We start from the raw sequence: 25,190 nt of genomic DNA, 5'->3' as shown, positions 1-25,190 counted from the left end.
ATGCAGCGGACTGCCCCTGGCCTGCAGGGAGTTAGCTTGGAGGCCTTGGCGGTCCCATTAGGCATCCTTTCTCCTCTGAGCCTGGAGCTCTAGCATCAGCCTACCTGATCCAGCGCCCTGTGGATGAGCATGGTGTTAAGTACTTGACATTCATTTTCTCCTGTAACCCTTGGATCAGTTCTCTGCTGGTAAGACTTCTATTATCTTATGAAACAGACAACGAAGCTGAGGATCACAGATGCTGAGCAGCTGCCGGGGGTCTCACGGGTGGGTACCAACTCCCAGGGCAGCTCTGGGGCTGGTACGTGGAATGCTCAGCAGTTTCCATCCCTTTGTGGGGGTTTCAGGCCTGTAATTTCATAATGGCTCTATGACTGGCTATCATCACCATTCTACAAACAAGAAAAGTGAAGCACAAAGCCACGAAGTCTCCAGCGAAAGAAGGCAGCTGGAAAGGGGTAAAACCAGGAGTCGCCTCAGCTGTCTGCTAGCAAGTCCCTGCTTTGGGCCCTGCTTTGCCTGGTCTCTTCAAGCCTCCTCACCTGGGGCTGCCCTTGTCTTGGAAGATCATGTAATAGCCCCAGTGCTGTCCAGTGGTCAATGCTGTGCACTGCACAAGGACATCTGCCTGCAAATCTCAATCCCTGGTGGGCTGTTTCATCTCTGACTTGGAAAATCCATCCTGAATGTCTGCTCAAGTAATTTACCAGCATTGTCCTTTTTGGTTTTAATTGACATCAATTATTGAGGCGCCTTCTAACCCATTTTAAATGGATTTCCCATGAACAACTGAATAGAGTTTTCCCAGGTGACAACTTTTCTGTTTCAGAGACCTGAGGGCCAGTGAGAAGGGGTTTCAGAGCTCAGCTGACCTGGTCCAAGTCTGGCTTGCTTTGTGACACATCCATTAAACTCTCTGAGGTTAGTCTGTCTATCCATTAAATGGGCAGAGTAACATTTACTTCAAAGGAATGCTGTGACCATTTATTTAGATTACACACACACACACACACAGACTGTCTGTTGTATAGGCTTTAAAAAATATTAGACAATGTAAATCATTAATTTATATTTGCTTTAAAAATTAGAAATACCATATTCAGGTTCTGGGACATGTATTAGGCACTAGGAAAATGTCTGACTAATAAATGAAGGTCACTCTACCGCTTGTGGCTTTTTTCAAGGTTCTAAATGCACCCTCCGAGCAAGCTTTGCTCAGTGTTTCCCGGGACTGCTGATTGATGGGGTGGGTGGGAAGAGTTCCTGATTCCCAGGGGCCCTGAGTAGGAGTGGAGAAAGCTGGAAAGTTGGGATCAGGATCTACATATTTGGGTCAAATTCTACTTGTAAATTCTGTGGCCTTGCCAAGCTATTTATGTTTTCTATTCCTGTTTTTGTTTTTTACCCAGGTTGCAGAATAGAAATAATAAAAACAGCTTTTCTGCTTTGTTCTCAGGCATATAATGCCCTACTCAAGGTTAAAGTTACTTTCATATTCTGATCACTTTGGATGGTGCAAGAATGCCTGGACACTGTTCCTAAGTCTCAGCACATTTGTCATGAGTCTGGTCACAGTTTTAGGAGAGTATTGATCCTAGTGATGCCATGCTCATACCTCCTTCATTTACATCTGCTGGCAGCCTCTTTAGGAAGTAGAGGAGGCCATGTGACTTACCTCAAGGTCATGGATCTTGAAATCCTTCTTCCTTCATGGGCCATCAGGCCTCTATCTGTATACTCTGAAACAATTTATCTATTTATCTGCCTATCTGTCTATCCATTTATTTATCTATCCATTTATTTATTTATTTAAGATGCCTTTTATATTCCATCATTTTTCAATATGAACTTTTGGGTAGTTGTATTAAAGAATTTGAATGGAAAGGAATACACATACAGTATATAGAAGTTGATTCAAAACTCTTCATTCTTCAATTAAGTGTATTCAATTTACCTACTTAACATAAGGTCACTTCCCTGATGCTATTTGGAGTAAGATTCCTTCTCCCAGGATGCCAGTTTTTAGTTTTATATATCTGCTGACCACAATTCTCAAATCTCCAAGTAGGAATATACATAATAAAATGCTGACATTATAGTAGAAGTCGGGTCGGTGTTTTAATTAATTATTTTTTAATTTTTTCCAGCTTTATTGAGATGTATTTTGACACATAACACTGTATATATAACCGTATATATTTCGAAATGATTACCATAATAAGGTTCTTTAGGTTTTTTTTTATTTTTTTAAGATTTATGTTTTTTTATTGATTAATTGATTGATTGTTATGTTGGGTCTTCGTTTCTGTGCTAGGGCTTTCTCTAGTTGTGGCAAGCGGGGGCCACTCTTCATCACGGTGCGCGGGCCTCTCACTATCGCGGCCTCTCTTGTTGCGGAGCACAGGCTCCAGACGCGCAGGCTCAGTAATTGTGGCTCACGGGCCCAGCCGCCCCGCGGCATGTGGGATCTTCCCAGACCAGGGCTCGAACCCGTGTCCCCTGCATTAGCAGGCAGACTCTCAACCACTGCGCCACCAGGGAAGCCCGGTTCTTTAGGTTTTTATTTTTAAATATGAATCATTAAATGAGTTGAGAAAACAAAAGCAGTCTTTTTTACAACAGTTCTCAGTACATGTAAATATTTTCTTCAAACCGGGTTAGTTACTTGTCCTAACTTCTTTTCAACCAAAAAAAAAGAAACTCACATTTTTCCTAGCATCGGTGTTAATGCTCAAGCATCATCAGCGTGGTGAAGCTCGGTCTCAGACTGAAGTCCACTGAACTGCTCAGCTGTTCAGAGTGGGAAACCTGCCCGTGAAGGATCTAGGACCACGGATTCGGATTCGGAGCGAGCGCAGGTTGAAGACCTTCACCGACTTGACTCGCACTTCCTCCCGCCACCGCCAGGCGCGCCCGGGACGCGTGGAGCTCGCAGCGCGGCGGGAGCGGGTGGGGGTGGGGGTGGGGGTGGGGGTGTGGCTGCAGGTTGGGGCTCCCGCCCCGCCAGCTGCGCGGGTTCGCCGAGCCCGGAGGAGGGAGCGCTAGCTACCCCGAGCGGGAGGGAGCTTGCAGACTCCGGCTCAGAGCAGCTGTCTGGACACCTTGGGTTTTGGGGTGGGGAGCCCCGGCGACTGTGAACATGGACTCCGCCGCGGGAGCCTGTCTCAGGATGCTCTTTCTTTTGTCTGCCCAGCCCTGGAGTACATTAGCAGCAGGGAATACATGTGAGTACAGCAAATCTTTTAAAACTTATACTGTCAACTGAGAATTCGTGTTTTTTAAAAAAAATAATTGAATTTTACAAATGGAATCACTGGTCTGCTTCTGAAAATGAGGCATTTAAAAAACATCGCGAAGTCCCAACGCTTGGATAGGATGGTTTACAATGGTTTTTCCACTTGTCAAGTCTGTAATACACAAAGCCTGTTTTGACTTGTCTGTGAGCTGAATTTTGTCTGTGTGCTGTTGTTTTGAATATTCATTGAGAAAGCTCAAGTTCTAGTAAAACCTAAAATTAGCATGAGAATATTGAGGCGGAGAGAGACCAGAGAGAGAGAATAGCAGGAGATGAGGAGAGAAGAGCATGCCAATATGTCATTTATTTCTTTTTACTATGAATACATTTTGCAGGATTTATGTCAGAAAGGAAATCGTTGGCCGACCTGGCCGGGTCCTGCATTAGCGTAGATGTTTGCAGTCGGCGCCCTGCGGAATCGGGTACCAAGAAGTCGGGCGCTGCAGCGGCGGGCAGGCTCCGCAGCAGAGCCCAGGCGGCAAACCTGGTGAGTCCGCAGAATTACGAGAAGGATCGACCCCTCAGAATTAGAAGGCTTTTGCTTACAGGAAAAACATACCCTGCCATTCAGGTTCATTTGCAAGTGCACATGCTTGTATATTGTGATGTGCTGTGTTTCTCATTTTGTTGGTTCAGTGAAGATGTATTAACCTCTCAGTTCTGGACTGGCAATGTGAGTCTGATCTAAAGTTGCTAGCCAAATTGATTCAGCCGACCTCAAGGCATTTTAATCTGGAAATCGGAAAAAGTTTTCGAAGTGTTATTCAGATTGAAATCTCCATCATAGGGCTTTTCTTTCCTTGAGGGATTGGAAGAAAGCCCCCTTAGTCCTACATCCACACCCCATCCCCCTCAAGAATTTTTTAAAAATCAGGTTGTAGGGAGTAAGGCAAGCTATTATGCATTTCAAGCAAGTGCTAGTAGGCATGTTAGAAACCGACCTTGCTGCTGGGGGTGGGGTGGGCTGGGGAACTCTGCCCTTACCAGGAAGTTTGTGCTAAAGTGAAAAGCATATTGTACAAATAGTTACCCTTCCAGCATTCATCCATATATGCCCCGAGGCTGTGATAAGTTTGTGTTGTCATCATTTAGTATCAGCTCATTTAATGCCATATTATACGAGTCACTCCTGAAAATGAGCCTTAGTCTCCTTTAAGAAAATACTGCCCCGTGTTTCAGACAGAATTTTAATTTAGCTTTGGGCACAATTTCCATGAATTAATTAAAATGGAGGCATTTACATGAAATCCTTAGGTCCTGCAGTAAAGCATTTATCACTTTGCTAAGAAACTAAAAATGTAGTACTAAATGATTTGCTAGTATAAAAGAATTGTAGAATAATTTAACATAGTACACTGAGGTGCAATTAAAAAGTCACCAGAGGTCACTCTTACTTAAAGGAAACATGGCTTCAAAAATCCTTCCCTTATCAGAGAAGCAGAGTGCTGTGCTGCCTTTCTTGTCTCCTTAGTTGTGATTACAGGATATTGCAAGATCAGTTATTTTGATATTTCTTTATTTTCTGTTTGTATTTTATTCCCTGAAATCCACAGAGGTATCATGTTCTTCATACTGAGCATCTTTTTTAAGAGTCACATGCTCTGAGGTGCTCCATGTCTGAATCTCCAGGCAGATATCCTTTTCTGAATTGAATATATCTCTAAGCTCAGTTCGTCTGGGTCTCTGGCTGACTCTTCAAATGTCAATGCTAGTTTTCACTTTTCAGCCTCTGTTTTATTTAGATGTGTTTAGTACTCTGATGAAAAGTTCAGTAAGTTAAAAGTACCTATGTAAATTTGCATGGCTAAGAACATTTTAGATACTATAGAGTCCTTGATCACCGCAAAGCTGGCTACTATAGTTGTTCAAGTGTCAAGTATATATTTAAATGTCTTTGCAGACTTAAAGATTCATAGAGGGTACACAAACTGTGTTTGATAATTGCTTGCTAATCTCATTTGACAGTATCCTTTGTAGCAGTAGAAGTAATGGTGAATGAATCTTATTATAGTCTAGATTAGCTAATTTGACCAATTGGATTTTTCCTTAACTCTCCAATATTTGGGAGGTGTTTGTTTGTATGTGTAGATGTATATACAAGCAAGGTATTTCAAACCCATATTTGAAATTTGTTACTACATAAATCAAGGTAGAGGGTTCTTTTAGTCCTGTCCCATCATTTGAGAAATTCTAAAGAGGAGTTTGCCAGCAGGATGGGATTTAGGCTACCAACAAGAAATCACGAACACCAGCATTTGCTCAAGTCTTTTGATCGCTAACCTTTTATTCCTAAGAAGTGTTTTAAGAACTCAATCTTTTCAGACAAGACTTTAAAACTAACAAAAATGAAATATTCTTAAGCCCTGATAAAATAATGAGAACTGTATGTAAATTTTTAAAAAGGTAAAGATCTTCTCCCCAAAAGGATACAGTGACATTTTTCCTCTATTTACAACTGGTTCTCAGTAGTAAATTAGTCAGACGGGGGGCGGGGGGGTGTCAACCTGGGTGAGGTTCTGGCATAAGACATACTCTCATACAGGACTTGGTTGAAACATTTGACATCTCAGAAATTATCCATGTGTTGACATGAATCTTTATAATTAATGGGAAGTTTTAAGTCAGGAGGAGTCTACACAGGGCGAGAGTAATGTTTCTAAATAGCCAAAAACATGGGCTTTTTTTTTTTTTCTCTTATTCTCTGTCTTTTTGAAGATAAAACAAGTTGAATGGACAGCATCCTCTAGGACCTGATATTTAAAAATTGTGCATCTCTACTTGGTCTGCCTTCTAGAACTCTTTGTATTTAGTCAAGATGAAAGTGTTATTCTAATGGAGTTATCCTCTTAAATGGAATGCAAGAGGAAAGTTAGAATATAGATTCCAAGTTAGAGCCCTGTTTTCCAGAAGTTGTTGTGCAGACAGTGGTTGGTTTGCTCACTTCCTACCATGAGCCACAAGTGGAAGAGGGCAGTAGCTCTCTGTTTTAGGATTATCCCTGTGAATCTACTATTTGTTTATGAACTTTCAGATCTTTTTGGGGGGGGGGGGGGGGAAGAAGAGATATAATCTGAATAAGAAAATGTCAGTATTTTGATTGCATATTTACTATTGTAAATCTGTCTCCTGGATCGCATGTCACTTTGAGGAGTAATGTTCACTCTTTCCCGATTAAGGAACAACACAATTGGAAGTTAATTTACAGCTGAATTATTTTCCCCATATAAGTAAAGTACCAGCTATAGCTAGTAGCTGCTGTCCTCCCTAACTCTACTCCCCAGTGAAAAGAAAAAGGACTGAAGTCTCTGAAAAGGACTGAAGCCAGTGTTAGACATTTCAGCCGCTGTTGATGGTGATTATTTGACGTAAATGATGATATTTGTAGACCCAGGGGTTCAATTTAGCGAGTGTTACACACTCATCCGCACCTTGTTAAATCTCAGTACTTGTAATTTTCTCTAGAAGTCTTCTTTTGTTTCCTTCCCCTGTCAAAAGTGCCCTTCTTGTTGTGAGAATAAAAGATGTATTTCTGGCCCACTGCAGGTGGGGCACACAACTTGAATCACTGTTCTAGGAGTGGTAATCAGGATTTGTTTTTATCCAACAATGTCTCCTCCCTGTTATGTCCTGCATATGTATGAGAGGTCTCTGCCCTTGGTTGGGGGAGCAGATCAAGCCCATTTTGTTGGCCAGCATGGGAGACAAACATGTGCTCTTCATGTAATACCTAGTGCTTGATCTAGGCAAATATATTAGCACCTCAATTTGAAGATTTGTATCAGATTTGAATCCTTTCTTCACTGGAGCAGTGGCTCCTAATGTGCTAAAGTGTTACTGTATCATCTTTAATGAAAGTTTATTAATATGATCCTCTAATAGATATTATCACACAATATTATTCTTTGAAAAGAAAAATAACATACACAGTATAATAGTGAGACACTTGTTGTATAAATTATCCTAACCCAATAACATGATTAACCTTAAGAATTTGGTATAAAAATACATGAATTGCAGAATGGAGGAACTGAACATAATGCTACAACTGCTAAGAAGTATAAAATCGTGAGAATTGATTTAAGTGAATGTCTAATAGTGTGTTTATCCAATGTCTCTTCTCAAGGGTATTGTTTGTCAGAACTCCTGTCATTTCAATGGGCACAGATTCTTTGTAATTAGTTGCTAAGTGTCATCAACATATTCTATTGCTATGTGAGCACAGTCAATCTCAAGTAATGCCATGTGTGCTAAGACAATACAGTCCATAAAGAAGTTTTCACCTTGGGTAATATGGACTAAAATCCTGCTACTGTTTTAATTGGTGCAGGCTTCTTTTTGTCTCAATAGTGTGCTTAGTGGTTTTCTAGAGTGAGTCGAATCCTCCAAGTTAATCAGGATTATCCCTGTGAATCTGCTGTTTCTTTATGAATTTTCAGATCTTTGGGGAGGAAGAAGAGATATAATCTGAATAAGAAAATGTCAGTATTTTGGTTGATATTTAGATTGAATTACTTATGTCTACCTATTTCTGAAAGGCATTAGACCATATGTAATATGTTCCTTGGTTTAGGGAGGGAGCCTATCAGAAGATGTGCCCCTGGAGCAGGTGAATGGGGAATCCATTCGTGATTCAGTGAAACATGTTAGGGAAAATGAGCATAGAATACGGAGAGAGGTATTTAGTAAGCACTGGAGCTTGGACTTGTTGGAAAGAGTCTTCAACAAACTGGTAAACGGACCGTTTTTTAAAAAAAATCATATTTGAATAAACTTCCCGAAATACTGAGGTCAGAATATTTTTGAAAACTTCGGGAAAACAACAACATTTTTTTCTCCAAAAAAACTTACAAAGTCCATGTGACTATCAACACAGAGTGACAGGCAAGGCTAGAGCTGTGAGGGTCCTGAAGCTTATGCAACTGGGGGAGACTCTTTAAGCAAACAAACAAACAAAATGACCCTAAAGCCACATTATCAGTGACCCTCCCACGCCTGAAAGCCTGTTCTGGGGAGAAGACTGGAGCTCAAGAATGTCTGCTCCTTTGAGTTGATTTGGAAAATAAACCCCAAATCATTCAAGAGTACTAAATAAAGGACATATTCACTGACAAAAATCTCAATTAACTGAGCAAATTTGAATTTGAATTTTTCCCTTTAAAACAAAATCAGAATTTGAATATAAAAGTATACTTATAAAAGTATAAAAGAGTTCAAACAATTTGGAATGAATAGATCCAGGGTGTACCTGCAATTCTAATTCTAATCCTGAAAAACAAATATGCAATTAACCTCTGGATCTTCTCCCCACTTAACTTTTCAGAGCCTTTAAAGGCTTGGCTTCAACATACAAAGTTCTTCAGAGTAACTTCCAAAGTGTCCCCACTCAATCTGCCTACCTGGGGCCCGTTGCGGTGCTGATTGCTATAGGCTCTGTTGCATCATATTGAATAACTTTTAAAAACTGAATTATTTATGTCTACCTATTTCTTTTTTTTAGAAGTTTATTTATTTATTTATTTATATTTGGCTGTGTTGGGTCTTCGTTTCTGTGCGAGGGCTTTCTCCAGTTGCGGCGAGAGGGGGCCACTCTTCATCGCGGTGCACGGGCCTCACTGCCGCGGCCTCTCTTGTTGCGGAGCACAGGCTCCAGACGCGCAGGCTCAGCAGTCGTGGCTCACGGGCCCAGTTGCTCCGCGGCATGTGGGATCTTCCCAGACCAGGGCTCGAACCCGTGTCCCCTGCATTGGCAGGCAGACTCTCAACCACTGCGCCACCAGGGAAGCCCTGTCTACCTATTTCTGAGAGGCAGGGAACCATATGTAATACGTTCCTTCAAAATATCATACTTGTTTCTTCCAGTTTGAGTTCTATGGCATAAGGTTAAAATCTGTGTGCTAATTAAAGTTATACACAACTTGTAAATACTGTAAAAACTAACACAACATTGTAAATCAACTAGACTCCAATGTAAAATAAAAAGTTAAAAAAAGAGAGGGTATGATAGAGTGACCTTTTGACATTATGCAGGAACATTGTTTAATAGGCCCACGTGATTGTTTAATTACCTAGAAGAATGCACCCATGTCTGACTTGGTCATTTACCATTTCATTGGAGTTTAGACGCTGAAATTGATGATTTCTTTTTTTTTTTTTTTTCAGGTACATATGGTAACTACAAAGGTTTTATTGCCCTGTAGGACATTGATCAGTTTTTTTGTAACCTAGCAATCTCATTCTAATGTTCTTCTATAAATGCCTGTAAATTCCTAGTTTCTCAAAATGCTCTTTTACTGGATTAGTCATTAATGAGTTTATGATTCTTTGGCATGCATTTGTTCTATATTTGTACGTGTTGTGTTTTTAACTTTTTGAAAATAATGCTTTGACATAGAGATTGCACATGTCTGGTAGGTGTACACATAACCTTGTGTGATAATACATGTGCTTAGTTTGAGTGTTGCTTTACAATAAATTTCCTTTCCGGTTCATTAGAAACTTTACTTTTCAATAATAATATAGGGAGTCTGGCTCGCCATAAAAAATAAAAATATTCTCCTTAGTTTCCAGGTAATGGGTATTTTCAGTGTACTGATTTGAAATAGAATTGAAACATAAAGTACTTGAAATTTTGAGTAGTTTAAAGTTAGAAACTATATAATTTTTATTTAAATATATGCCCGTTTAATGGACCAGTTTAAAAAAAAACCTCCCTCCAAGGCTGTTAATCACAAATGAAAAAATGATATATTTTATCTAGGCTATGGCTTTTATTAAGTTTTTACTCGGTAGTACATCAGGAAAAGATACTCATGGAGGATGTGCTAGTTATAGCTAACTCATGGAGAGAAACTTGAAAAAAGTTTGTTTTTTAAACTGGCAAATATGATCCTTTCGGATGAGTCATTTTAGGGATATGGTAAATGGTGTATCAGATATTTAAATTTATGTGTTCCTAAGTTGTATCACCTGTGGTTCCATCTCTGGCCTTAGTGGCTGTCACCTGTGGAGAAGGAATTTTTATGCCACGTGTTCACTGGACCACTGTGGGAGGAAGGGGCTGGTGAACCTTGTTTGGCATCAGTGGCAGTTTCGATAACCTCAGAAGCCACTTAACGCTGTGGCATAGACCTAGGGTCCCCACATGCTCGTTTCAGTAGCATCTCATTACTTGGGGTGTTCGAGACCCAACAGAGGGTTTCTCTGGAGCTTAGGAGCAAGCAGTGACATTGCTGCTTGGATGATGCAGGAGAGACCTGCTGCCTTGAGACATAAGACCAGGTGCCACCTGCAGTTCTCAAGGTTGTAATTAGTTTTTATTTTAACATTTCTAAATCCTCAGGCAGCCAAAGAGCTTGATAAAGTTAAGCTAAATACACTCTTCCTCGGAGTGGTGAATTGGTGGGAGAAGTGGCAGAATGAACCATGTGTGTGTACGTAGGTTTGTGTGTCTTAAGGGAGGCAGGTTGGGTAGAGAGAGCTGCTGAAGGAATTAAAAACCACTGTCAATAGTTGTAAGAGAGGCACAGATTGGATTAGGTGACGATCCAGTTACGTGGGACTGAGCTATTTCTTACTTGTTACCATGCAGAACGGATATTCTCCACTTTGGATTTCTGAGCATGTGAGCAATCAGGAAATACAAAGCCATCTGCCCTGACCCAGTTGAAGCCCAGTTGAAACTATTGGCTTCACGTGTCGGAGGGGTTTTGTGTTCTAGGATATTGCTGTGCAGCCACCGTTAGAACCAGCAGCACTTAACCTGCCTCTGAGGCCTTGCCAGGTCCTGGTTCCTGTTACTACAGTTCTAAGGAATGGCTGGTAGGATTTTGATTTAAAGGCGAGTAGATATAATAAAGGGAATCTGATTAGCATGCGAAAATAATTCAGTAATTTGATTCAGGTCAAAGAAAGTAATTTTAATATAAACTTCTATTATGGAAGAAAATATTTTAAGAACTGTTAACTATTTTAATGTCTCAGATTTGGCTGATGTAAGAAAAATAATATGTTTCTATAGACATCTGTTCAAATGTTTGGAGATTATCAAAATTAAGGATTTGTCATACAGCTTTACGTTTGCTGTGTCTTTGATGATCAGAAACTTGAGAATAAGGACATGGCTATACACTAAAAGTATAATAATACAACCTAAAAAGAAAGATATAGCTGTGTAAAGTCACCAAGCTGGCTAGCTGCTGTGTGTCTGTGATTCTTAGGCTTCTCTGCAACGTTGTGTTAATTCATGGCAGTTTTCTTTTTTTAATTAATTAATTCATTCATTAATTTTTGGCTGTGTTGGGTCTTCATTGCGGCACTGAGGCTACGGGCTTTCTCTAGTTGCGACCAGCGTGGGTTACTCTTTGTTGTGGCGCGCGGACTTCTCATTGAGGTGCCTTCTCTTGTTTCGGAGCATGGGCTCTAGGCGCAAGGGCTTCAGTAGTTGTGGTGCGTGGGCTTAGTTGCTCCGCGGCATGTGGGATCTTCCTGGACTAGGGATCGAACCCGTGTTCCCTGTATTGGCAGGCGGACTCTTAACCACTACTCCACCAGGGAAGTCTCGATTCACAGAAGTTCCGATAGGAAAACCTGTGAGCCTTGACATTTCAGAGCACATCCTTTTCTATGGTGTGAACCATGCCGTCATCGCGAGGGGTTAAAAAAATTGGGGGACTGAAAGAGGATATGTTGACTAGAGTTTAGTTAAGGTACGTATAAGAGAGTTTAAGGGAGCAAACGCCAAATTACTCTTTGCTTTCTTAAAGTGACAAGGAACATTTCTGAAAAATATTTTTTCTGGCATAGAACACAGAATTGACAGATCTCAGAGTCAATTACCTATTAGAGGTAAGTCAAATGATCTATTTTGAACTATGGTACAAGGTTAACAAACATAATATTGATTTTCCAGTTTAGAAGAACAAATTTTGGATCATAATTATTTACTATTCTTTTGTCATGATGAACTACTGATCTATTTTAAGAAACCTGAAAACCTGATCTTTGGGAGATTTGCATCGCTATGGACTGATTTCACTTGTTCTTCTTCTAAGTGATAGGATTCATTTGTTGGAAGATAGGCTGCATGTTTGCCTAGGAAAAGTTCCTTTTCCTCATGAATATTGCTGCAAGGTGAAGCAGGAGTGGGAAGATACATCCTGCAGGCTATTGCGCATTTGAGCATGAAAAGGACATATGTTGTATCTTAATCACCATCCCAATTCCCTAGGGATGAGACTGGCTTACCCACCCTCCCAAGGCCTCCTTGCCAACCCCCAGCATCAACATGCCCAGAGCCTTCATGAGCATCTTCTTCCATTTTCTTAGATGGAGGTGATGCCGAATGACTTCCTGGGTTGACTTGCGTGGATTTGGCCAGCCAAAGAGGTGTCCTTCCTCCTTCACTACTTCCTGTGGGATCCATCCCCCTGAGGTCTTCCACTGTTATTCCATTTCCCAGGTGTAAGAGGGACTGAAGTGGGAGGATGGCAGTGAGAATGAAAAAGTGACACTGCACACAAAGAACACTTTCAGGACTTAATGGTTGTTTGATTCTATGTGGAGTAATAAGAAATGGGAGTGTGAAGGACTGGGGTATTGGCAAGTGACTTCAACAAAACGGGGAATTGTTGGTTCACATCATTGCATTTCAGGCAAGGTTAGATCCAGATGAGGCTGTGCCATCAGGATCAGCCTCTCTTCATGTTTCCGCTCTGTCTTCCCAGTGTCAGCTTGATGCTCAGGCAGGAATCTGCTTGGTAGCTTCATGTCCAAGGTCGACCTTCCTAATCACAGTGGTAGAGAGAATGCTTTCCTCTATTTGGACTTTGGTCCTTATTACCCTGAAGCACTAAGCATGTATTTATTTGTTTATTCCCTCAACTCAAGCTCCAAGAAAGCAGAGACTTCCTCTTTCTTTTTTGTTGTTATTCCTACTTCCTAATCCCCAGAGCACAGGGATGGTCCTGGAAGACAGTGGGTTCTCAATACATATTTGTTGGATAAGTAAAAAGGTGAATGATTCTCTTTCCCCAAACATCCAGCAAGATCCCCAGATCTGACTTCCACTGTTTTGTCTGTGTTGTGACTGCTCTTATCCAGCTACTGTGACAGGAAAGGTTGGCCCTCATGACCAGTGGTGGAGCCAGGAAGTGATTGCAACTTGATCCTTGACCAGGTGCTTTGACTGCATCACTTTGACAAGAAAGCAAAATGCACAATCCATTTAGGTAATTAGTTTAACACCTATTATGAAAAGCACTAGCTTTCAGGCTCTTACTGGCTTCATAGAACAGATGCTTGGTTACATGTCTCCCTCCTTAATCAGATTTTAAACTTCCTGAAAACAGAATCACGCTTCTTTGTTCCTGCAGTGCTTTGCTGATGGTACTCAGTAAGTACCAAATAAATGGAGAAATTAATATATTTTAAATATGCTACCTTGAAGGTATATAGAATATCTGCAGAATCTCCCTGTGTATTTTATAATCATTTTTTAGGTGGCCTAATAAAAATGAATTTTTATGTGACTATCCCTGAGCTCTCTACTAGCCAACTGATTTGTTCATGGAAAGATCCATTGGCTGATTTTGAGTGTTTTGTTTTCTTCCAGTAGGAAAATGCCTGACATAACTTCTGACCCAAGGCTTTGATAAAAAGCATGGTGCCTGTTCTAAAAGTTGCTGGGAAGCCCTGAGGGAGAGCTTGAAAAGGCCAGGTGTCAGGGGAACTACCAAAGACCAACAAGCAGCAAAGAGGAGGCCTTCTGGCAGGTATTATTAGGCAAGATGACTGTTATCTAGGGAGATCTTGATCAAGTCTGATCTCAGCAAGGCTCCATATTCAGGAGGAGCCTGAAACAGAGGTGCCTGGGGGCAGTGTGTAATTGGCATTCTCCACAAGCCTGGTTCACAGTGTCTACCTGATACTGGAAGCAGCATCTAATCCAGGTGGGAAAGGCTCACTGCACATCAGGGCAGAGGGCCTGCAGGTGCACAGGTGGCCATTGCACTTCAGTGTAGGTGTCCAGTTGTCTCCTTGACACCCATGAGGCTAAATTCATTTGGGTCACAGCTGCCTCTGGGAGTGAGAACCATGGACTCTGTGTCCAGTAACCTGCAATATCAAGTGGAAGCTCCCATTGTGCTTGCAGACTTGACCCCCTGGTCTAGGGTGAGGCATTTCTGAGTCTGTTTATGGCTGGCCATTATTGTCAACAAAACCTGTCACTATCTTTGAGAAGTTTTATGACTAGCTAGCTCAAAGGCATGACAAAATGCACATGCTATCACTTAAAGACTACCTCTATTTTCAAACAAAGATCGTTCGTATTTTCAGAATTACATAGAAGGGCCCAGTGGAGGTGTATAAATGAAGATGATTCCAGCAGCACTCCTTCAAACAGCATAAAACTATAAAATTCAACAAGATGTGCTAACATAATGAGTCACACTTTCAGATAGGCAGTGGAGTGGAGTGGTTATGAAAGGAATGTTTGGATTAGGTTTCTGCTTCCACTGATTAATGCCAGCTGTGTGACCCTGGGTAATTTGCTTATCCCTTTCTGTGTCTCAGTTTCCTTGTCTCCAAAAATATAAGTAATAATGATAACCCATCTCATAGACTTGTTATGAAGATTAAATTAATTAATATATATAAATAATGCCTGGAACCTAGTAAGTCCTCAGTGAATTTTAGCCATTACTATTGCTCCTGTTGATCTCAAGTGTAAAATCAGAAATGTGACTTTGGTCCATGACTTTGGGTAGAATAATCAGATAAGGAATTTTAGGGAAAGGCATTTATACTGGGTATTTCCATTATTCAAAGTATTATCACTAATACTGCAAGATTAAGACAATATTACAAAAGAACAATATTTAAAAATAAGTTTATGTCATAGAATTAGAAACTCTAACAGTACATTGATATGTTTCAGCTTTCTGTAATATTATATCTCTCTAAGCAATAAAGCTTTTCAGATTAAGCTATTTGGATTAAATTGTCACTAGCAACTTTGACTTCTTTCGGTTTTATATATTTTTCCATTAGCTGAAAAGGACTCCCCAGATCAAGACAATATGCTCCTGAAACATATACTGCTTGTTATCTGGCTGTTTTTTATGAAGTCTTCTGAGACATATAGTATCTGACCATCAATATGGGTTGTTTGACATTTATGATAGTGAAATGAGTGTTAGTGTCCAAGTCAAACATATTTTGTATGCTTTGGAATGTCATCTCACTTAGAATGGGTATGAAAACTTTGGTGTGGATCCTTGGAAAGAGAGCATTACTGTTTGATTGTGAAAGGTTAGGTTTAGCCCCATCTCTTGAATTTTCTCATGTCCCCTTTTCTTCAGTCATCCCATCACTGACTTATTCAAACCCTCTAAATCTGGCATTTACTATTGTTGTCTTCATGATTTTCCTGTCTCTACCTCACCTCCTTCTGATCCATTTGCTATTCTGCTGCCAGAATAATCTTTCTAAAGACCACTTACCTGATGATATTGCTTTTCTGGGTAAAGATTTTCGAATCTTCCCTCACACACACACACACACACACACACACACACACACACACACACATTTATTCCTTGAAAGGTCCCTTCCCTTCACTTACTGTTCCTAGTCCCTCCTTTAACTGACCCTAAACTACAACCACCACCTAGCTACACTGGCATTCTTCCATCAGGACTTTCAGTTACCCCTCCCTCTACTTCTGGCACTTTCTCTCCATGTCTTGTCTTCCTGTTGAATATAGTCATCTAGGCTCTTACAGATCCATTTCCAGGAAACATATGCTCACAATAAAAATAAAAACATAAAATGCAAGAGGAAGAATCATCAGAAATAATAAACTACAGAATTAGACCAAAATAAATGTATATATTGAAATAGATTTAGGATATAAAATTTGTTTTATATGTATAAAGAAATAAAAGAGTAGAAGAATGGAAAGAATAAGAGACTATCAAAATGATCAAGTAGAATTGAAAAAGAGTAGTATTGAGAAATGAAAAATGTAATCACTGAAATAAAGAATTTAGTGAATGCTGAAACAGCAGATTAGACACAGGTGAAGAGAGACTCAACAAATTAGAAAACACATTTGAAATAAATAACCAGCATGCACCACAGAGAGATGAAGAGATGGAAAATATGAAAGCCAGGTTAGGGGACAGGGTAAAGCAATTGATTTCTGTATCTGATCGAGTTCTAGAAGGAACAGCATGTGGGAAAAAGAAATACTTAAGAGATAATCTATGGGAATTGCCCAGAATTGAAGAGAGTCACCAATGTTTAGATTCAGGAAACCTCTCAAATCCCTAGTGATACAAAGGAAAATAAATTCCCACCCAAAACAACACTTTATATTGGAACTGTAGAACACCAGAATCAAGAGATGTTAAAAGCAGATAAAAGATAAGTATAGCAAATAAACAAACAAAATCAGAGACAAGAACTGTTCAAGTTCTGAGAGGGAATAATTACCAACCAAGAATAGTAGACTCATTGACTTTCTCTTTCTTTCTCTTTGAAGAATGAAGGTACGATAAAGCCATTCACAGAAATATAAAATCAAAGAGCATTTAAGGCCAATTAACCTTCACTAAAGAAGTGTTAATGGATATACTTAGCAAGAAAGAAAATTATTACAGAGGGCAGTTATGAGTACTTATAATCTAGTAGCTAGAAACAAATGGCAGGTCCTCAGGTATAATCACATATTTGAACAGTAATAAAGCTGTTTGTACAACAACATCTTTATGAAGTTGATGGAATTCAAAGGAAGAAGACAAGATAAATCTAAGTGAACAATTGAAAATATAGTCGGAAAAGGCTTACCAGACTTAAAGCATTCTAAGGTCCCTGCGTTATTTTGTTTAATTTTAGGCTTTGTTAAATTGTTCAGCAGAATGCAGTGTAAAATTTTAAGGATGACCACTTAAGAGTAATAAGACATATACATTTCAAACCAGTAGGAAAAATGGAATGGGATGGGGGTAGATTTCAGTCTGTTCAACAGAAAGGAAGAAGAGAGGGGAGGAGAAAATAACTGAGAAAAAGAGACAAATAAGCATAAAATAAAATAAAATGAAGTGATAAGGATATAGAGATTTGAATAAATTATTTCCAACTTTGATTTTAAGGATATATATATAACAGTTAGAAAATATTATGCAGGCTTTTCAATTACATGTGGAATATTTACATTTTTACTTAACCATAAAACCAGTTTCAATAAATTTAAAAGAATTAGTAACATAAAAATAAAATTTCTTAAAACTGAAAAGCAATAATGTATCTCACTTATAAAAGCTCATATTGTGCTGAGTTAGATGAATGGAAAACAATAATTTAAAAAAAATACCTAGAAACATGGTCACATTTTAAACCACCAAAAATAATGATGATATAAACTTATTTGCTATAATGGAATGAGAGCTAGTTTAACTTCAGCAGAACTGTAATACAAGAAGCAAAAAGAAATATAGAAACAAGTATAAGTTCTGAAGGAAAATAACTTTTTTACTAGAAACTATTATTTAAACCATCGTAAAACATGAGTGGAGAGGATGAAGAGGGAGACTAAAATCTTGCTAATGTTCTTTGAGACATAAGTAGAATTTAACCATGGACATTGTTTAAAAATTGAGATAAAGTACTGTGTTATAAATAGAAGGATGATCAGTAGAAAATAAATTAAATGTGATATTTTGTGTGCTTTTCAAAATCATGAAACTGATTTTCCTCCTCAGAAAAAGTCCTGTTTTCTGTTTCATGTTTTAATATGATTGCATGTTTTTTCATTCATTGTTCTTTCATCTGATAGTGAGAATATTCTTGGTTAAACAGTGAAAGTTTGTTTGTACTTTAGAATAGGTGTATGAGGCTGTTTAAGCATGGGGATTTTTTTACCCAATCTATTTTTTTTATAGACTACTGTTGGCTTGCGGAAGCAGACCTGTGAAAACTGTTAAGGATGATGAGTAGCACCACTGGGTGGATTTCGGTGACACAATATAATTCATGTCCTTAACATCTTACTATTATTATACATAGAAACTTCCACCAATTATTGTTGCTGATAAATAACTGAAACATTTTCCTGTAAGTGATTAAAATATTTGTCGATTTCTCAGATTTTTAAATAGAATGAAATTGGATCTTATCATGAATTTTCTATAAAAATCTGGAGTTCCTTTTAGGTTAACAGATTTGTATCTTTTATAAACTAATTTTAAGTTCTAGAATCTTATATAATGCTTATATGTAGTCTTATGTATAATATACATATAGTCAGGTTTACGAAAGAGAAGACCATTTCCATACCTGGTATAATTCAACAAATTCTGTGAATTTTTAATTTCCACCTGCTGCGGAATTAAAATGTTTCACCTTCTATTTGACATGAGTGCTGTACACCAGCACAGTTTGGAAGTTTTGTACAGAAAGAGGAAAAAACACCCTCTTCAGAAAAATTTTTAAAGAAATGTTTAGTTGTACCTTGTGAAAATAATACCAAATAGCTATTTTATCTTTTTTTTTTTTTTTTTTTGCAAATACGGACATTTTTTTTATCATCTTTTTTAGAGTATAATTGCTTTACAATGGTGTGTTAGCTTCTGCTTTATAGCAAAGTGAATCAGCTATACGTATACATATATCCCCATATCCCCCATATCTCTTCCCTCTTGCGTCTCCCTCCCTCCCGCCCTCCCTATCCCACCCCTCTAGGTGGTCACAAAGCACCGAGCTGATCTCCCTGTGCTATGCAGCTGCTTCCCACTAGCTATCTATTTTACATTTGGGAGTGTATATATGTCCATGCCACTCTCTCACATTGTCCCAGCTTGCCCTTCCCCCCTCCCCGTATCCTCAAGTCCATTCTCTAGTAGGTCTGCGTCTTTTTTCCCGTCTTGCCCCTAGGTTCTTCATGACCATTCTTTTTTTTTTTAGGTTCCATATACATGTGTTAGCATACGGTATTTGTTTTTCTTTTTCTGACTTACTTCACTCTGTATGACAGGCTCTAGATCCATCCACCTCACTACAAATACCTCAATTTCGTTTCTTTTTTAGGCTGAATAATATTCCATTGTATATATGTGCCACATCTTCTTTATCCATTCATCTGTCGATGGACACTTAGGTTGCTTCCATGTCCTGGCTATTGTAAATAGAGCTGCAATGAACATTGTGGTACATGACTCTTTTTGAATTATGGTTTTCTCAGGGTATATGTCCAGTAGTGGGATTGCTGGGTCATATGGTAGATCTGTTTTTCGTTTTTTAAGGAACCTCCATACTGTTCTCCATAGTGGCTGTATCAATTTACATTGCAAGAGTGTTCCCTTTTCTCCACACCCTCTCCAGCATTTATTGTTTGTAGATTTTTTTATGATGGCCATTCTGACTGGTGTGAGATGATATCTCATTGTAGTTTTGATTTGCATTTCTCTAATGATTAATGATGTTCAGCATTCTTTCATGTGTTTCATGGCCATCTGTATATCTTCTTTGGAGAAATGTCTGTTTAGGTCTTCTGCCGATTTTTGGATTGGGTTGTTTGTTTTTTTGATATTGACCTGCATGAGCTGCTTGTAAATTGTGGAGATTAATCCTTTGTCAGTTGCTTCATTTGCAAATACTTTCTCCCATTCTGAGGGTTGTCTTTTCATCTTGCTTATGGTTTCCTTTGCTGTGCAAAAGCTTTTATGTTTCATTAGGTCCCACTTGTTTATTTTTGTTTTATTTCCATTTCTCTAGGAGGTGGGTCAAAAAGGATCTTGCTGTGATTTATGTCATAGAGTGTTCTGCCTATGTTTTCCTCTAAGAGTTTGATAGTGTCTGGCCTTACATTTAGGTCTTTAATCCATTTAGAGTTTATTTTTGTGTATGGTGTTAGGGAGTGTTCTAATTTCATTCTTTTCCACGTAACTGTCCAGTTTTCCCGGCACCACTTATTGAAGAGGCTGTCTTTTCTCCATTGTATATTCTTGCCAACTTTATCAAAAATAAGGTGACTGTATGTGCTTGGGTTTATCTCTAGGCTTTCTATCCTGTTCCATTGATCTATATTTCTGTTTTTGTGCCAGTACCATACTGTCTTGATTACTGTAGCTTTGTAGTATAGTCTGAAGTCAGGGAGCCTGATTCCTCCACCTCCGTTTTTCTTTCTCGAGATTGCTTTGGCTCTTTGGGGTCTTTTGTGTTTCCATACAAATTGTGAAATTTTTTGTTCTACATCTGTGAACAATGCCAGTGGTAGTTTGATAGGGATTGCATTGAATCTGTAGACTGCTTTGGGTAGTATAGTCATTTTCACAATGTTGATTCTTCCAATCCAAGAACATAGTATATCTCTCCATTTATTTGTATCATCTTTAATTTCTTTCAACAGTGTCTTATAGTTTTCTGCATATAGGTCTTTTGTCTCCCTAGGTAGGTTTATTGCTAGGTATTTTATTCTTTTTGTTGCAGTGGTAAATGGGAGTGTTTCCTTAATTTATCTTTCAGATTTTTCCTCATTAGTGTATAGGAATGCAAGAGATTTCTGTGCATTAATTTTGTATTGTGCTACTTGACCAAATTCATTGAATAGCTCTAGTAGTTTTCTGGTAGCATCTTTAGGATTCTCTATGTATAGTATCATGTTACCTGCAAACAGGGACAGCTTTACTGCTTCTTTTCCGATTTGGATTCGTTTTATTTCTTTTTCTTCTCTGATTGCTGTGGCTATAACTTCCAAAGCTATGTTGAATAATAGTGGTGAGAGTGGGCACCCTTGTCTTGTTCCTGATCTTAGAGGGAATGGTTTCAGTTTTTCATCATTGAGAAAGATGTTGGCTGTGGGTTTGTCATATATGACCTTTATTATGTTGAGGTAGGTTCCCTCTATGCCTACTTTCTGGAGGGTTTTTATCATAAATGGGTGTTGAATTTTGTTGAAAGCTTTTTCTGCATCTATTGAGATGATTATATGGTTTTTATCCTTCAATTTGTTAGTATGGTGTATCACATTGTTTGATTTGCGTATATTGAAGAATCCTTTCATTCCTGGGATTAACCCCACTTGATCGTGGTTTATGATCCTTTTAATGTGCTGTTGGATTCTGTTTGCTGGTATTTTGTTGAGGATTTTTGCATCTATGTTCATCAGTGATATTGGCCTGTAGTTTTCTTTCTTTGTGACATCTTTGTTTGGTTTTGGTATCAGGATGATGGTGGCCTCGTAGAATGAGTTTGGGAGTGTTCCTCCCTCTGCTATATTTTGGAAGAGTTTGAGAAGGATAGGTGTTAGCTCTTCTCTAAATGTTTGATGGAATTCCCCTGTGAAGCCATCTGGTCCTGGGCTTTTGTTTGTTGGAAGATTTTTAATCACAGTGTCAATTTCAATGCTTGTGTTTCGTTTGTTTATATTTTCTATTTCTTCCTGGTTCATCCTTGGAAGGTTGTGCTTTAATAAGAGTTTGTCCATTTCTTCCAGGTTGTCCATTTTATTGGCATAGAGTTGCTTGCAGTAATCTCTCATGATCCTTTGTATTTCTGCATTGTCAGTTGTTACTTCTCCTTTTTCATTTCTAATTCTGTTGGTTTGAGTCTTCTCCCTTTTTTTCTTGATGAGTCTGGCTAATGGTTTATCAATTTTGTTTATCTTCTCAAAGAGCCAGCTTTTAGTTTTATTGATCTTTGCTATTGTTTCCTTCCTTTCTTTTTCATTTATTTCTGATCTGATCTTTATGATTTCTTTCCTTCTGCTAACTTTGGGGGTTTTTTTGTTTTTCTTTCTGTAATTGCTTTAGGTGTAAGGTTAGGTTTTTTATTTGAGGTGTTTCTTGTTTCTTGAGGTAGCATTGTATTGCTATAAACTTCCCTCTAGGACTGCTTTTGCTGCATCCCATAGGTTTTTGGTGATCGTGTTTTCATTGTCATTTGTTTCTAGGTATTTTTTGATTTCTTCCTTGATTTCTTCAGTGATCTCTTGGTTATTAAGTAGTGTATTGTTTAGCTTCCATGTGTTTGTATTTCTTACAGATTTTTTCCTGTAATTGATATCTAGTCTCGTAGCGTTGTGGTCGGAAAAGATACTTGATATGATTTCAATTTTCTCTAAATTTACCGAGGCTTGATTTGTGACCCAAGATATGATCTATCCTGGAGAATGTTCCATGAGCACTTGAGAAGAAAGTGTATTCTGTTGTTTTTGGATGGAATGTCCTATAAATATCAATTAAGTCCATCTTGTTTAGTGTATCATTTAAAGCTTGTGTTTCCTTATTTATTTTCATTTTGGATGGTCTGTCCGTTGGTGAATGAGGGGTGTTAAAGTCCCCTACTATGATTGTGTTACTGTTGATTTCCCCTTTTATGGCTGTTAGCATTTGCCTTATGTATTGAGGTGCTCCTATGTTGGGTGCATAAATATTTACAATTTTTATATCTTCTTCTTGGATTGATTCCTTGATCTTTATGTAGTGTCCTTCTTTGTCTCTTGTAATAGTCTTTGTTTTCACGTCCAAATAGTTATTTTATCTTTATATATGTATCTAATGAGATACCTGAGAATGCCCTGCTTTATTCAAGAGTAATCTAATTTTTTATTTACTTGTTCAATATGTGCGTGCACGCATGCGTGTGCATGCGCACACACACACACACACACACTTCCTAAAATGATTGGGTTTTCTACTCTTGTAACAGCAGTGGCCTGTATTTTTGAATAAACATGAACAATTAAACATAATGATTGTTTTATGGAGACTTTTTGGTCAGAGACCCAAGTTTTCAGTGAACTGTTGCTATTAATAATTAAATAATTTTTAGGTAAACATTACATTAAACAGCAATGCTATATTGTAATAGTGTACCTCAGTAGATTAAAGCTGAAAATATTTACCAGGAATTAATTGTTTTAAAACTTTAGGTGTCATTTGGATCCAAATTCTAAAATATAAAATTTTCCTTTTTCCCCTATATATTTTGTGTATATTCTTGGAACTCTACAAAGAAGTTACTGTCTTGTTTTTTTTCCCCTCTGGCAAAATGAGAAAAGGGGTATTTTATGGAGGGATCATTAACAGGTACTTGTGCTTTGAATGGATTGATTGTACTTGCTGCCTTTAGCTATGAACATCTTTTTGACAACTGTCCCCTGTTGAATATCTTGGAGAAAAGAAGGAAGAGAGGAAAGGAGGAAGACAAGGAAGAAGGAGAGGGTGGGAGGAGGAGGGATGGATGGACAAAAGGAAAGTATTTCCAAATTGCAAGACAGCGTATGAATGGAGTTTTATCCTAGTTAGACAAGCTTTCTGAAACTCCCAGTTGATTATTTAAAGCACCAAATACACATTTCTTTGCAATGATGTGTATTCTCTTTTCTCATTCTACCACAAAGCAGTGAATCTTTAGCTTTGGAGTATGTTGGTTATTTTATTTTAAATGTTTTCCAATGAAAATGCCCAAATTACCAAACATAGTGTAAAAACTTCTTGTGTAACTTAAATCTTGTCCTAAAATTTTAACAATTGTTATAGTATTTATGGATGAAATATTATAGTATAGGTGTTATTTTTTTGTTAAATTTTGTAAGTTTTTAAAGTTACATGGACTTTTAGAAGAAGCACACCTATAAATATAAAGGAACATCTAACCCTTTCATGTTCATCACAGGTTTTTAAAAAATTTGTGCAGCAGTTTTTAACTCTTCTACAATCATATAATACAGAAAGAAATACATAATTTTGTCTCCAATTTTTAGTGGAGAAAATTGAAGGATAAAAAAAATCTCTAAAGTTTCAAAATAAATTATTCACTCAAAAAATATTTATTAGGGGGCTTCCCTGGTGGCGCAGTGGTTGAGAATCTGCCTGCCAATGCAGGGGACACGGGTTCGAGCCCTGCTCTGGGAGGATCCCACATGCCGCGGAGCAACAAAGCCTGTGAGCCACAACTACTGAGCCTGCGCGTCTGGAGCCTGTGCTCCGCAACAAGAGAGGCCGCGATAGTGAGAGGCCTGTGCACCGCGATGAAGAGTGGCCCCCGCTTGCCGCAACTAGAGAAAGCCCTCGCACGGAAACGAAGACCCAACACAGCCAAAAATAAATTAAAAAAAAAAAAATTTCTTAGGTCCTTGCTCCATGAAGCAACTTATATAGCAGCAACATTTGTAGAAGAAAATTATGTGATTTTGGCAATTACAGTAATTTGGTAATTCACGTGAACAATGTATGAACAGAAAAATATAAAATTGCACACTTTTTTATTGAGTAAATTTGACTTGTAACATTGCATATGTTTAAGGTATACAGTATGTTACTTTGATACATTTATATATTGTTAATGTGATTGCTGAAGTAATATCACATTATATAATTATAATACACATGATCACGTTATATATAATTATAGTACAGTATTACTGTCTATTTATTATACTGTTCATTAGATCTTCATGGCTCATTTACCAATTCTTACAAGTTTGTACCCTTGGAGACCATCCCTCTTGTCCCTGTCCCTGGTAACCAGCGTTTTATTCTGTTTTTCACAGGTTTAACTTTTAGATTTCACATGTAAGTGACATCATACAGTACTTGTCTTTCTCTATCTGACTTACTCTCTTAGCATAATGTTGTAGCAAATGGGAGGATCTCTTCCTTTCTCATGGCTGAATAACATTCCACGGTGTATGTATACCACATATTTTTTTACCCATTCATCCACTGATGGTCTTTTGGGTTGTTTCCGTATCTTGGCTATTGTGCGTAATGCTGTGATAAACATGGGAGTGCGTATATTTTTTCAAAATCCTATTTTCATTTTCTTTGGTTGTATACCCAGAAGTGGAATACCTGGAGTATATGATAGATCTACTTTTAATTTTTTGAGGAGC

General features: G+C 38.3%; 1 protein-coding gene across 4 annotated transcripts in view; it reads left to right on the top strand.

Annotated features, from left to right (window-relative positions):
• LOC132366899 (contactin-associated protein-like 3) overlaps positions 1-25,190 on the top strand; it is a 158,163-nt gene that overhangs the window by 62,802 nt on the left and 70,171 nt on the right. Inside the window, exon 4 of one of the 4 annotated variants that reach the window (XR_009503582.1) lies at positions 3,631-3,782. The exons of the other annotated variants lie outside the window; for them this stretch is intronic. The gene's annotated coding sequence lies outside the window, so the exon portion shown is untranslated. The remainder of the gene's footprint in view (positions 1-3,630; positions 3,783-25,190) is intronic. 4 annotated transcript variants of the gene reach the window in all.

The sequence above is a fragment of the Balaenoptera ricei genome, chromosome 6 (assembly GCF_028023285.1).
Source record: "Balaenoptera ricei isolate mBalRic1 chromosome 6, mBalRic1.hap2, whole genome shotgun sequence".
In the NCBI taxonomy this organism is placed as follows: Eukaryota; Metazoa; Chordata; class Mammalia; order Artiodactyla; family Balaenopteridae; genus Balaenoptera; species Balaenoptera ricei.
Note: the sequence above shows the minus strand (reverse complement) of the source record. Positions and strands in the feature narration are given on the sequence as shown.